The sequence below is a fragment of the Nannospalax galili genome, unplaced genomic scaffold (genome assembly GCF_000622305.1).
Source record: "Nannospalax galili isolate Female #2095 unplaced genomic scaffold, S.galili_v1.0 scaffold1357, whole genome shotgun sequence".
Lineage (NCBI taxonomy): Eukaryota > Metazoa > Chordata > Mammalia > Rodentia > Spalacidae > Nannospalax > Nannospalax galili.
In genome coordinates, this window is record NW_008339987.1 from 186,205 (window position 1) to 200,612 (window position 14,408).

Below are 14,408 nucleotides of genomic sequence, written 5' to 3' on the forward strand. Positions count from 1 at the left end.
CGGGCGCGGGGAGCGAGACCAAGCCTGGGCGCGGGCGGCAGCGGCGGCTGTCAGCTTGTGCGGCTCATCCTGCTCCGGCTCCCGCAGCCTCTGCTCTTCCTCCTCCTTCTCCTCCTCCTCCCGCGCCCGCCTCCACCACGCCGCGGGATCCCACCTGTTAGAGTGGCGCAGCCGCCCGCCCCCCTCCCTCCCGCGCCCGCGCGCCTGGCTCGGCCCCCGCCTGGCCTGGTCCCTGGGGGCACGGGGGCCGCCGTACCGCAGCGGCCCAGGGGGCAGCAGGCGCGCTGCGCCGGGACAGGGACCGCGTTCCATCCGGCCCGCCCGGCCCACAGCCTCCAAGGCCGCGCTCTGCCGGGACCGGGCTGTCTGTCCCACCGGGAGTAGGGCTTCAGACCCTGGCCCAGCGACCCGCGTGTGGGCTTCCCGGTCTCCTATGCGGATTTAGCCCAGCCCCGGAGGTATGGGGCAGGCTCCTCTCCCTCGCTCCCGGAACTGGCCTGACCTCTCTTGGGTCAGCTGGGTTTCAGAACAGTAGTGTGGGTCCCCCGGGGAACCCCAAGCCGCCGCGCTTGGGGCTCCCAAACTTCCTCTCCATTACCTTCATCCGAATTCCCCGAAGTTTGGCCAGCCTTTGAGGGGGTTGGAGGGGTGACATTGCTCTGGGGCAGCCTCAGGACTGACAGAAGTCACGTTGTCCTGTGGCCTCCCTAGTGCCAACCTTACAGTGCCTCTGAAGACCTTGGCACACCCACAAACCTTGCTGGGAAGCGTGGCTTTCCCGGGTGCACCTTGGCCTAGAATTCCTTGCTGACATCCCCCTCCCACCTAAGTAGATTTGACCATGGATAGAACTGGCTCCCTCCCTCTTGAAATTACAAGCCTAAATAAAGGCACAAACCGATTCTTCAGGTTTTCTGCCCTTTTTTTTTTTTTTTTTTCTTATCAGGGCATGAGTGCTGCACTGCCTTCCCTGCTGTCCCCTCGGGGCCACCCGCACATGCCCCAGACTCAGGAATTGAGCCCCAGATCTTGGCCAGTACAGGACCATTTTTCTGCCTAAGAGCTACTAGGTACCCATCTCAGAGTCCATGGGGCTACTGGGTGCCCAGCCCTGGCAGATGCAAAGCCATCCCCATCTTAGGAAGGTTTGGGGTTGGAGAGGTGACCTGATCTGCTCAAGGTTGAGAGGAAGAGTGGGTTCTGCACAGTTCTGCCTGGCATCATTTCATGCACAGGCCTTTGCCTCTCAAGAGGGAGCTATGCTCACTTCACCCCCCAGACAGGGGGCCCCAGATGCTCAGGGTCTGTATCTGACTCATCCCTGAATCTCCAGGCCCTGGCACAGCAGCTGGCACACAGTAGGTGCCAATATATACTGGAAGAACCAAAGGGGTCTTCCAAGTTCCAACCTCTCTGCATGTCACATAGATTATTTTTAGCTAATTTGCATTTCCATGTTACTTTATATACACCAACAACTCCACAGTCATTTCTCTTTATCGTTTCAAGATCTCTTTTTGGATTGGTGCTGCCATACCCACTTTAAAGCAGTGACCACTGGGACCTAGGTATGGTGGTACAGGGAGAAGAGGCAGGGGACAGTGAGTTCAAGGCCAGTCTCTACTGCATAGTGAATTTCAGGCCAACCTAGATTCCACCATGGCTCAGAGCAGGGAAGGTACTATGGAAAGATGACCTTCCCTGAGATCTGGGGGCTTCCATCTGACTTTTCCTGTATGCATGTATCCCTCTAGCTAGCTCCCTTCCTGAGAGTAGTTTTGCCTGGAAGTGCTAACGATCACTGAGCAAGCCCATCCTATTGCTGTTGTTTAGGTGACAGGATCCTCATCTGAACCCACCTAAATCACCACTAATCCAGACCACCTCTCCACCAGTCTAGGTTTCTGCCTGCCTTTCAGAATCTAAACACCTGCTTGTCTGTCCTGGAGTGAGGTCAGGTATGGCTGATGAGTTTATACAGAGTCAAACAGACTTGGACTTGAATCGAATCCCAACTGCAGTTTGCTGTAGTGTGCTCCATGCTGCCAGGTTCTACCTGACTGCTTTCCGATGAATGAACCCTCAGTCTACCTTTGCTGGGTGACCCCAACTTCATTATCTGTAGAGTAGGCAGCATGTCATGGATAGATTCAAGGATACTAAATGTGAGGGTCTGTCTGGGATATAGCAGGTGCACCCCATAAATGCTGACTTCATAGGGTCTGCAAAGTATTAAAAGAGGAAAATGAGCTTTGGTGGTTGTTTTGTGTGTTTCATCCATTCAGCAAACATTGATGGAGACCGGTGGGCAGTGGGTGGGGTAAATTGCCTTCAAGCAAACCAACTGCCAGTCATCACAGTTTTGGGAAGGGTCATGATGGAAACAGTACTGTACTAGCAAATAATATGGGAAGGAGCTACAGCTTTTAGGGGTCAGACAGGCTCCTCTGAGGAGCTAGACTTGGAGAGGTGACCTAAATGACAGATGCCCTAGAGCCCCCAAGCTAAGGTCAGAACAAAGAGCCTTCCAGTTAAAGGAAGAAGCAAAGGCAAAAGCCCTGCAGTGGGGTGGGGCTAATGAAATGGCTCAGCCAGTAAAGGCACTTGCCACAAAGCTGATGACCTGAGTTCAGTCCCTAATACCATCATGGTAGAAAGAGAACTGACCTCTGCAAGCTGTCCTCTGACCGCCACACCTGTACCATGGCAAAACTCCCCCCCCCAAAAAAAATATATATAAGAGTAATTTTTTAAAATGTAAAGACCTGTGGTAAGAGATAGGATCCTCTAGAAACTGAAAGAGATGAGCTGGGAGGGGTTGCAAGGCAGGAATCTTTAAGACTATTGGGGAAACTTTGGATTACATCCTAGATGCTATAAGAGCTGAGTAGAGACCAAAAGTCAGGGGTGGAAAGCAGCTCCAGTGCACCAGGGGTGTGAGGAAAGTCCTGGGCTTTTCCTCCCCACAACAGGTACATCTAGCCTCTTGCCCCAAGGAGTGCTGGGAAGAGTGGGGGTGGCTAAACTCTAGAGTGGGCTCCTGCAGCCTGTCACCACTGCTGCAGAAACAGATCCCTGGACCTTTGGTGTATTCCTGTCAGTGGCATCCTGCTCCAGAGAATGCTGGGTTTAGAGGTAAGCTTCCCACTTCTCTCAGCAATCATGATCCTAGGTGGGGATGCAGCCACAGTTCTCTTCTTCCTCTTCCAGATACCTGTCAGAGGGACAAAGGAAGCGACCCATGAGTCAAAGGTCAGTGAATGCCCTGAGTTTTTTAAGCCTTGCTTCAAATGTACAAACCCCAGGCTCTGCAGCTCCTTCCAGTAATTCTAGCAATGCATGGGGCCACTGAGCTCAGTAGATGAGTAAACTGAATCCCACAGAAGAGAAAAGGCTGTGGGCCACAGGATGCCTAGCTTTGCCTGAACTAGCCTGGATCATCTGCCTGTCACTGAGCTCTCCTGGGTCCAGGGTAGTGGGAATGTCCTTGGTTCAAAGGCTTCCCTGGGACAGGCCCCCACAGAGGGCCAGAAGCCCTTCAGAGATATGGTGTTAGTGCCAGGCCTGGTGCCACTTCTATCAAGCCACTTGCTACCTGTACCCTAAGCATTTCACCACCAGTCTGCCCAGCCCCCAGTTGCTGCAGTTGACTCAGGAAATTCCTCTGGTCCATGATGGCCCTTGGCCTTCCCAATGCTGGCTGTGACCCCATGTTTGCATGTGTGACACCCCATTCCCCCTACCTACCAATACCCAGCACAAGGGCTGCAGCTTAATAGATAATTATTGAATGAATGAATGAACAACTGAATGAATGAATGAACTAGTTCTCAAAAGGAAGTGTCAGACTGAAATTTATAGCATTTGCTGTCACACTCTTCTGCTTGTCATGTTGTGAGCATTTGTCATCCTCCTCCTAACACTGCTGTTAGCGACACAGTCCCTTACCAGGACTCAGGCTCAGTTTTGAATGCCAGTAAAATGGGGGTATTGATGATGGTCCCCAGCTCACAGGGTTGTGTGCAAATGAACAGTTACTAAATGCTAGCTTCTGGTATCATTATGTTCACCAGCCATTTATTTGGACATTTGTTCCAGTATCTTCTATGCATCAGACACTCACTCAGTATGGGAAATCAGTAATTAGTGAGACAGACACTGCCCAGCCTTCATAACATCCAGCTGACTTTTTTTTTTAAAGATAAAGTATCTGTCTCAAGCCGATCTGGACGTCACTACATAGCTGAGGATGACCTTGAACTTCTGATCTTCCTGCCTCCACTTTCTAAGTGCTAAGATTACAGGTGTGTGCCACCACACCCCATTAATGTAGTACTAAACATCAACCCCAGGACTTAGTGCATGCTAGGCAAATGCTTGCCTACTGAGCTACATCCCCCAGCCTGAGACTAGTAGATTTGAGAATTCAAAACCAAAGGCTATCAGGAGACCAGAGCAAGGGAGCTGGGATGAAGAAGTCTGGAAAGCCCCATCTTAAGAGCCCATGGGCCAATAAGATTAAGGTCCCCAGAGCAAGAAGCAGGATAAGAAAAGTTATGGTTCCACACCTACAGCAACCTGGGCTGCGTTCCCTTGGGAGCGCAGCTGGGTGAGACAAATTCTGCCCACTGTGTCCACTTTGATGACCCCTTAAGTCCAACAGCCCCTTTTCTAGAACTCTAATACAGGAACTAACTTGTTCAGGGACTCCATTCAAATATCACCCCCTGGGAGAAGCCCTCTTTGTGCTCTTGAAAAGTGCCCCCAGGCATTCCATCTCCTGTCCCACTTAGTCCTGGCCCATCTTCCCAGACTCAGTAGCTCCCTCTGCTGTGACCCACGTACACGTGTTTCCTTGCCCACTGGGATATGTGTTCCAAAAGGGTGGGGATTCTGTCCTGCCCTCTGTATATCTCCAGTGCTCACAAAAGTGCCTGGTACATAGAAGGAGTTCACTACATGAACAAACGAACGAATGAATGAACGAACGAATGAACAAACGAAGCCAGTGTGGTTGCATACCTCTGAAATCCCAGTACTTGGGAGGCTAAACCAGGACAGTCACCAGTTTGAGGCCAGCCCGAGCAATCCTTTGCATCAAGTTCCCCAAAAGGAATGAACCAGTAAGAAAACCCTAAATGTGTGTGCATTTATAATCAAGACCTGGGAGATTTCTGCTGCAACACAGAGGAAGGGCTGGCAAGTCACTCCTCTTCATGCAGCCTCTGTTTCTTCATCTGTAAAATGGAGCTAGTGCCTGCTTGACACAGTCATTGTGAGGTGCCATCCCAATGTGGGGTGTACCATCAGGGTGACAGATGGAGTCCTGGGTGGGGGAGGCTAGGAAAGAGGGCCTGGAGGTTTTCTGCAGGACACAAAAGAAGCTGATACTGGATCTGTCCCGTCACCTGAACTTGCCAGTAATTTATTGATGCTGGATGCCAGCACCCAGCAACATGCTGGGTCAGCTTCATAGAATGGGTTAGGGCCCTGGGGCTTCCCTTGCCTCACTCATTCCGGGCTGGAGTGAGGAGTACAGATCTGCCTGGCACAGGAAAATTGCCTGTGATAAGCACCCGTCCATATTACCTACTGTGTGCCAGGTCATGGGGAGATGGGTCCCTGCCTTGCCTGAGCTTGCATCAGGTAGGATGGGTATAATTGAACAAACACTGAGAGCTCTCTAGGGCCTGCCAGGACCTTTGTATCTCTAGCCACACATAAGCCTCATATTCAGCTCTGTTCATTCATAGATCAGAAATTGCAATGTGGACAGACCAGATACAATGTCACACAGTCAACTGAGCTATGGGAGAATTCAAATCCAGATTCGCCTGGCTCCAAAGCCCAAGCTTGGATGGCGTGGCTGGCTGAGGGGTGTGGAACAACTGGTCCTAGGGAAAAAGCATTCACAGCCTGTAATCCTGGCACTCAGGAGGCGCATCAAGAGTTTGAGGCCAACCTGGATTACATAGTGAGTTCTAGGCCAACCTGGACCACAAAATGAGACTCTGTCTCAGAAAGGGAAGAAGAGAGGGAGGGAGAAAGGGAGGGAAGGAGGAAGAAAGAGAGAGGGAAAGGCTGAGTGCTCAAAGTAAGGAAGGCCTATTTACTGATGACCGCCTGGTCCCTTGGGACTGGTGGAGGGAGCGGGGGCCATGTGTTTCTGATAGGGAAGCAACCAGAGCAAGGGTACAGCTGGGACAGGCTATATATCTGAAGTGTAGTGTCATGACTGAGTGAGAGGGTATGGCTCTTGTTGAGTAATGTGCTGTTGTTTTTCCCCAACTTGAAGATTCTAAGGGGACAGCAAGTAGGCCAGTTGGGACATGGCCTTCAAGGATGTCCAGGGTCTATCTCCAGCCTTACTTCCATCCACTGTTTAATGAAACACAGTATAATGAAACACAGGCTCATGGGCATGATGCACTCATGCTCAGTGGGTCAACTCCATTCTCTCCCAGGCTCCTTCTACCAGACTCACTCTATCTCCAGGCCCTGGCTCAGGCCTTGCTTACAGGCCTGGAACCCACCTGGAGTATAACAGCTCTCAGTTATGCCTTGGCCTCAGAGCTCTATCCACACAGCAGCACCACTGTGCACAGTGGCTTGTGCTGCTCTTCCTCCTCCCTGGCACAGCATCCCCACAGCCTTCTGAGAAATGCTTTGATTTCCAGCTTCCCAGCAGACAAGGCAGAAGCAGGACAGACCTGAGCCCTGGCCATTAGATACCCAGCAGCTCTTGAGTGAACTCCCATAGTACCTCAGGGCCCTAAGTTCAGCTGTGCCTGAAACCCTTTATATTTCTCTGTCTCTTGGGGCTGGGTTTCGTGCCACCTGAAAAGCCCTGTCCTAGAGCCATCAGTTCCATGCCACCTGACATCCTCTGGCCCAGGTTCCAGTCCCATAGTATTCACCAGACTCCCAGCCTTTCAGTTTCCCCTCCACTCCAACCCCCAGGGTCTCTGTTCTCAAATATGGCCTCTGTCACTTTACAATATACCAGGACCAAGTCCAGACTCCTTTGTTTGACATTCAAGCCCTTTCGTTGCCCTGTTTCAGCCTGTACCAGTCACAGTGAGCTGCTTCTTTCTCTGGGACTAACCTTCTCTCTTCCTAGATAACTCCTATGCAACCTTCAGGACCCTGTTTGATTATCACTGTATCTGTCATGGTTCCCTGGTCCCTCAGGAAGGATGAAGTATCTGTCCTCCAGGCATCAAGTGCCCCCAATGGTCTCCTTCACAGCAAGAAACACATGGTGTGACTAGTAGCCTGTGTGCTTGGCTGCTTTCCCTCCTCAAACACAAGCTCATTTCTTGTGCATTTTTTACCTCCCAAGGAGCCTGCTAATAAATAGGTGTCCACTGAGTGGCTAACAGACAAGACATTCAGTTTAAGGTCACTCCCAAGGCCTTGTTAGGTATGTTAGCTAGTCCTGTCTTCTTTTCTGAAGGACTTCTCAGAGCCTTTCAAAATGTGCTGATGGACACTTCCGCTCCCCTGAAAAGTAGCGAATGACTTTAATCCCAGCACTCAGTAGGCAGAGGAAGATCAATCTCTGAGTTTGAGGCAAAACTAGTCTACACAGCAAGTTCCAGGTAAGCTGGAGCTACAGAATGAGATCCTGTCCTCAAAAAGAGGAGGAGGAGGAGTTGGAGGAAGAGGAGGAGGAGGAGGAGGCCCTCCTCCTGGGTCTGAAGAGGCACACTCTGCTGTTTTGCTTAGTGACTCTTCTGCAGTTCATCCCAGCTCTCTGACCTGGGTTTTGTAGAGTGGAGCAGGCACAGGCATTTGGGAAGAGATCAGGCTGCCTCTGACCATGGGGATCTGAGGCCTTGGGCTCTGCAGGAACTGACTGCTGGCTGGGCCCCTTGGCAGTTGCCTCCCAGGGAGTGTTTGTCCTTGGACTAGTCCAGAGGGACATTTTCCCTGGAGAGTTCTTCCTAGAGGTTTCTCACATCCCTGCCATAGAGGAAAGGGCCCAGTGACAAATGGCCTACTGTCTCCACCACCCGCCTCAGCACACCCACAGTCTGGGTTCAAACTTGTGTTGGGAGAGATCTCCAAGCTACCCACTTCACAGTTAGCTTTTCCAATCCCAGATGGAGAGTCAGCCACTATGAAGGGATCACATTGCTTCTCCATATCCCCAGCTATCAAACAAGGGAAGCTGAGACAGCAAGGCATATTTCAGTTAGACAACAGAAAGGACCTTACCAGACAGCTGCTGTCTGGACTGTATGTGGCCCAGGAAGACCCCTAAAGTGGATATGGGGACAGCTGTAACTGCAGTCACCATTCCTTCTCTTTGCTTTGGTTTACACATCCGCAGATTGAAAATCATTTCTACTGGCCACAGAGGCTTACAGAGATGGGTAGGATCTCAGAGTGGGAGGACAAATGTGGAAACTGAGGCACAGAGGGGGAGGGGATTGGCACTGGCAGTCAGGTGGGATGCAAGTCCATAATTCTTGAGTTCTGGGGGTTGAGGGAAGATTCCCACTTTTGATCTAAGGGCGCTTAGCTTCAGATGACATCCCACTGACAGGGCAGCAGGCTGCCTGGGTTTGAGCCCCAGCCATGCCACTCACTAGATGTGTGATTTGCTTAGATTTCTTTCCCTCTCTAGGCCTCTATTTCCACATCTGTAAAATAGAAGAAATCTAGGCCAGCGAGTTGGCAGGGAGTGGCTAGACACAAGTCACACTGGAGAGCTGTTCTGCCCCCTGACTAGAAATGGGATCAGTGGGTTCCTCCTACTGTCCCAGAGCCATCAGCTCTCAACCTTATACCCTCAGTTCCACTAGAAAGTGTGAAAGGGACCTCAATGACCCAGGGTTCCCTGAGTGAGGTGACATGCACCTGCAGTCCCAGAACTTCAGAAGCTGAAGCAGGAAGGTCCCAAGTTCAAACCTGGGATCTGCTGAGATACCAGCAGCCTCTGAGTGGCCAGGCTGAGTCAGCAGGGGACAAACTTATGGATGCTCTTTTGGGATCCAGGAAACTAAGCTCTTCCTTCTTGCAGATGGAGAAACAGACCAAGTAAAAGAATGTGTTACATATGAAATACCAAACTGTGGACAGACAGAACAGAGCCCAGAGCTCCCCCCCCCACCATGTCAGTGAGGACAGCTAAGGCTTTCTGTCACTTGGCTGATGCCTCAGAGTCATGCTTGGCCCAACTTGACAGTAGATTGATCTACAGACCCTTTGACTCCATCTCTCTAAGACAGTGCTACCCTTGTTTGAAGTCACCAACTGGACAGTAAGTAGCCTCAGCCTTTCTTGGCTCTCCTGACCCTTAGCTGGCCCTACAGTGACCCACCACAGCCAGAGGGACACCACTAAAGTGAATCAGACTGCTGCCTCTCTGCTCCAGAGCCTCCTCTGGCTCCTCACCTCCTTCAGAATAAAGTCCTCCTCTCGGTCCTCATGCTCTGGTCTCCCTGCCCTGCCTGGCCTTTGTCCCTAGCCTCTTGTCCACACTGCCTCCACCGCAGCATCCTTGCGGCTTCTCAAATAACTCTGTGCCATTCCTGCCTCTAGGTCTTTGCATATAGTACCTCTTCCCCAGGCAGCTGCAGAGCCAGATCCACCACACCTGCAGTCAGTCGTTATCATCACCTTTTCAAGAGGTCTCCTTAACCTTCCCATTTAAAGTGGCAAACCAGGGTAGGGGGCTCAGCAGTAGAACACCAGCCTAACAGGCACCAAACTCTGACTTGCATCCCCAATACTTAAAAAAAAAAAATTGAAGTAAAATAAAATGGCAAGAACCTTCGCCCTTCACATACATCTTTCTGGAAAATCCGCATTGCTTTCTAAAACCTTATTTCATCAACATATTCATTCTGTTATTCTTGACTCATATACCCTCAAGAATTTTAGCTTCCTAAAGACTAGAATCTTTGAATCACCCAGGCCCAGACCAGTGTCTGCTGCAGAGGGAACAGCTAGTGACTGCATTATTGCTTAGCTCCCAAAGGCTTCTCTTAGCAGTTTGAGGGGGACTACTGAGTCTCCTCCCACACAAGGGAACTGGAGGTCCAAGAGAAAATGTGATTTTCATGAAGTCACTCGACCAGGATGCAGAAGGGCAAGACCTAGAACTGGGGCCCAGCCTTCCACAGGCTGAGTGACTGAGCATGGGCTGAGAGTGACTCTGACATAGATGTGGCTAGACTAGAGAAGGTCCCCTCCCTGGGTGACCAGTGCCAGTGAGGAGAAGGCAGAGGAGGGCACAGACCCACAGATCTGGGTGGTGTAGGATGGCATTGGAAAGGCCAGCTCCATTCTACACTTGCCCAGTTTTCAGTGCCTGAACAGCCAGGGGTGACGAAGGAAGTCAGCAGGATCCAAAATAGGTCTGTGTTTTGGGAAGTGAAAGTGGGTGCTGGGGAGGCTCAGCCAAAGGAAGACCTGGGCCTCCTGGAGAGGTCAGGGGGTGTGGGGAGCGCTGCCTTCTGGGCTTGGCAATGGCGGTGCCTGGGAATGGCCTTTACCCTGGCTGAGCCCCTTCAGCTCAACGGGCCCAAGTTTCCTTATCTAGGAGGTGTGCATAATGTTGCTTCTGCTTCACTGGGGCAGGGGAAGAACACAGAGACCAGGCCCTGAAGCTGAGACTGATGCTCAAAAGACAAAGCAGTTGTGGTTGGCATTCCAGATCCACCTTGGTGCCTCCTCCTCCAGGGAGCCCCTTGATCTCTAGTCAGGAGACTCCACAATCCCTAGCTCCTCAAAACTCTTGCTTTCTCTTTACGTGTCTGGAAGGGCCTGGGATCCTCTTCTGGGTCTTCCTGGTGTCCCTAGAGCCCCACTTAGAAGCCTGGCATGCAGGAATTGTCCACACTGGGGCTGAATAGGGAATTCGAGATCAGACGCTGACAGATGCCTCCAAAGGCAACGAGCCCCTGCCCCTGGAGAGCAGCCTGGATTGTGGGGTACTTAGAAATAAGACACACAGTGTCTCTGTCCCAGGTCAATAAGATACACATCACACAAGGTGCCACCCCAGACACCCCAGAATGTGCCTCAGCAGGGCCACCCTGCTTTCTCCAGCCTGTTCCCTGGTAGAAAGCTGGCCTCAGAAGCAGTAAACTTTTCAACTGTGGCTGGGGACTCTTTACCCACTAAAGTCAGAAAGCTCTGAGGAAGGCCAACAATCTGCAGGGATCTTCATGTCATCCAGACTTCCAGAAAGCTCCCAAGGAGGCTAGGCCACTTGCCTACAGTCAACACAACAAATAAAGTTCAATCAGGGAGGGTACCCAGCCCTCCTGACTTCCCAGGCCAGGACTCATCATGCCATCTGCTCTGAGGAAACTGTTGGTGGCTGGGGCGGGGTATGTCTTCAGTACCTATCTGACAGCTCAAAACTTCCCACACTAACAAGCAGGACAGCTTCTGACAGGATGAGTGAGAGCTGTCTCTCCTAGGATGCTCTCCTCCCTCCCATAAGTCTCCACCCTCATGGTCTCTTAAGGGCTCCTGGGGTCCCCAGAAGATGCTTTTCAAACCAGAGAACTCAAAGCTGAGGCTTCTCAGGAAGGTCTCCCCAAGGGTCCACATAACTCTGAGCCTCTCAGGCCTCCCCTTTCAGTCAGCTTGTACTGGCTGGGGATGTGCATCTTCTCACAGGTTCAAGCTCCCTCTGGGCACCTACTAAGGGGGGAGAGCTGTTCTTCCGGGTTATCCCAGTCACTTGGAGGTTGGCTCTGACCAGTCATATCTCACAGATGGGAAGACTCTTGTACCTGGCAGACTGAACTCAACATCTCCTGAAGGTAGCTCCTCTCTAGGCTCTCAGCCCTAGGAAAGAACCTGAGGCCTGAGGCTACCTGACCTGGACAACCTATCACAAGTAACTTGGCACTAGCCTGCTCTGTGAACTGACTGATAGCCCTGACAAGCAGGATTCTAGCCTACCTGTGACAGGTAATGGATGTGGTAGACCTGAGGGAACTCACACTCACTGTTTAGCTGTGTGATCCCGGGCAGAATTGGCCTCTCTAGGCTGCAGATTTCAACCTGTGAAGTGGAGAATGTGGTTAACTGCCCCAGGGTGTTAGCCTTGACATCCTGGTCTTCTGTTCCTTTCTGCCCACCTTTCTCCTGGCAGGCTTGAGTTTCTTGTCCTCATATTGATGCCCTGGCCTTCTCTGTGCTCCAAAGTCCACTTCTCTAGGTTCCTCAGCCCCTTCTCAGCTATACTTTCCACCCACTGAGTCTCCCCTGGACCCTCACAGACTCCCCAGACCTCAAACAGATCAGTTTATTTTCTGTATGATGTTGATGGTTGGTCCCTCCTGGGAGGAAGGCTTTTGCCCTGTGTTCCCATCTGTTCTGGGATGCAAAACAGATCAAGTTCTAGGCTAGCAGCCTAGTACCTAGGGTCAAGGCCATTCAGTAGAGGATCGGGCATGGCCTATCCAACTCTCAGTATGTGCCCACCACACACACACCTATGGGCCAGTTCACCTACATGCTCTGGGATCATGCTGAAGCTTCTCCTGTCTCCTGCCCTGCCCACCTTGCTGCAATCTGTAGTACCAGAACCCATGGATGATGTTCCCAGTCCCTCTGTGGCATGGAGGCCCCTTCTTCGGCTGCTCTCACCGCACCACTGAGGAGCCATCTCTCCAACAGGTGCCTTGTGCCCAGGCCTAACCACAGCTTCCTTTCACAGTGGCGTGCAGGCCCACGCCAGAAACTCTTGGGCCAACCAGTATATTGACCCTAACTCACAGCGACAGCAATGCCAGACTTCTGGTATGTGCCAGGTGCCAGAATGGAGCAAAGAAAGATGTGTGTGACTTTCTTCCTAGGTACATTGTGGTGAGGGAGAGAACTTTGCCCCAGGCTTCCGCCCCCATCACAGCTCTGCCTCACCACCCCTGACCCCCAACCCCACCTCTTACTGTCTTGTCTGTCTCCTCCACTGGAACAAGCCCTCAAGAAGGGAAGACAGGGACTGTCTGTTCTGTCCCCTGCTCTGCTCTCTACACTGAGGACAGTGCCAAGCTGAAGAATCTTCATTAAATAAAATAACAGAATCCTTATGTCCTATGAACACAGGAAGCATGAAGACACAGTGGCAGGCACCTCTGTGTTAACCATAGTGATGAAAGAAGCCTATCCAAAGATAGCCTGGCAGAGCCAACGAAGAATGGTGTGGTGCAGGAGGCATCAGGTACAAAGGCCCCGAGGCCCCACTCAACTTGGGCTGATCAGAAAGCAGCAATCAGTGGAGAGCAGGGTGGGCAGGGCCAGGGTAGGGAGAAGTTTGAGCCTTGTTTCAGGAGAGTAAACTGAGGCTGAGGGAAACTGAGTGCCACAAAACAAGGAAGTGGCAGAGGTGGGACCAAACATGGGACAACTGGGATGTGGGGCCAGAGATTGTGGGGCTTCTGTCCTCAAGGGGCCCCATGACTCTGCTCATTAATAGCTAACCAGGGTGGGGCCGTGCTGGGCCAGATATGGGCTCAGCCCTGCAGCCTTTAGGGCAAAACCCAGCAGAGGAAGGACTGTGGAGCAGTGGAGCCATCCTGTCTCCTTGAGCAGGGCTGTGGCCATCAGAGGAGGCCGCATTTGCTAGAGTCAGGCAGACTGTCATCACCAGCCAAGGAAACAGAGATACAAGGCAGCTGTTGGACAGTGTCCCCTCAGAACCAGGTTCCCAGGGTGGGAGTCACAGCTAGAACCCCAGATAGGCCCCTCCTTGGGCCACCTTCTGCTTCCATACAGCCTTGCTCACTCTGTCTGCCAGAGAATCTTGTCCATGGTCCTCAGCCTTGGGCACCAACTCAAAGGCCTTCTCTGACCACCTGTCCACAGACCCATCCCAAGGCCTTTTTCTCCACTGCAGGTCCCTTTTTGGGTCTCTTGGGGGAGACCTTAATAAAAAATGAATCACTGCATGGCTGCTGGCTCACCTGTTTTAAGTGACCTGACCTCTTTGAGGTGTAAGTTCCCCCACAGTCTTGTTCTGTGGGGTCTCCTCAAGGCCTCTCACAGAGCCTGGCACATGGTACATGAGCAAGAAACATTTGTGGAATCTAAGAGTCTACCCTTCTGACTGTATAGAGGAAGCAGCTGAGGTTCAGAGAGGGTAAGTCACATGCTCAAGGTCACACAGCAAATGAGAACAACAGCCAGAGCCCAGCTCAGCTTACCTGATTATACCCAGTGCTCTTCAGCTACAGCATATCAGGGCTCAGCCAGTCCCAAGCCCATCTTTCAGCTGTGACCTCTGCTCCCAAGCACAGTTCTAAAGAGAAGGAAGAAGTGGGCAGGAAAGGTGGAGGGAGGCAAACAGGAAAGTGAACATCAGAGATGGATGGCTCTGAATAGGACTCCTGAGTTCACATCTGACAGCCAGCACAGTTGAGCACCTGTCTGGGGCCCCT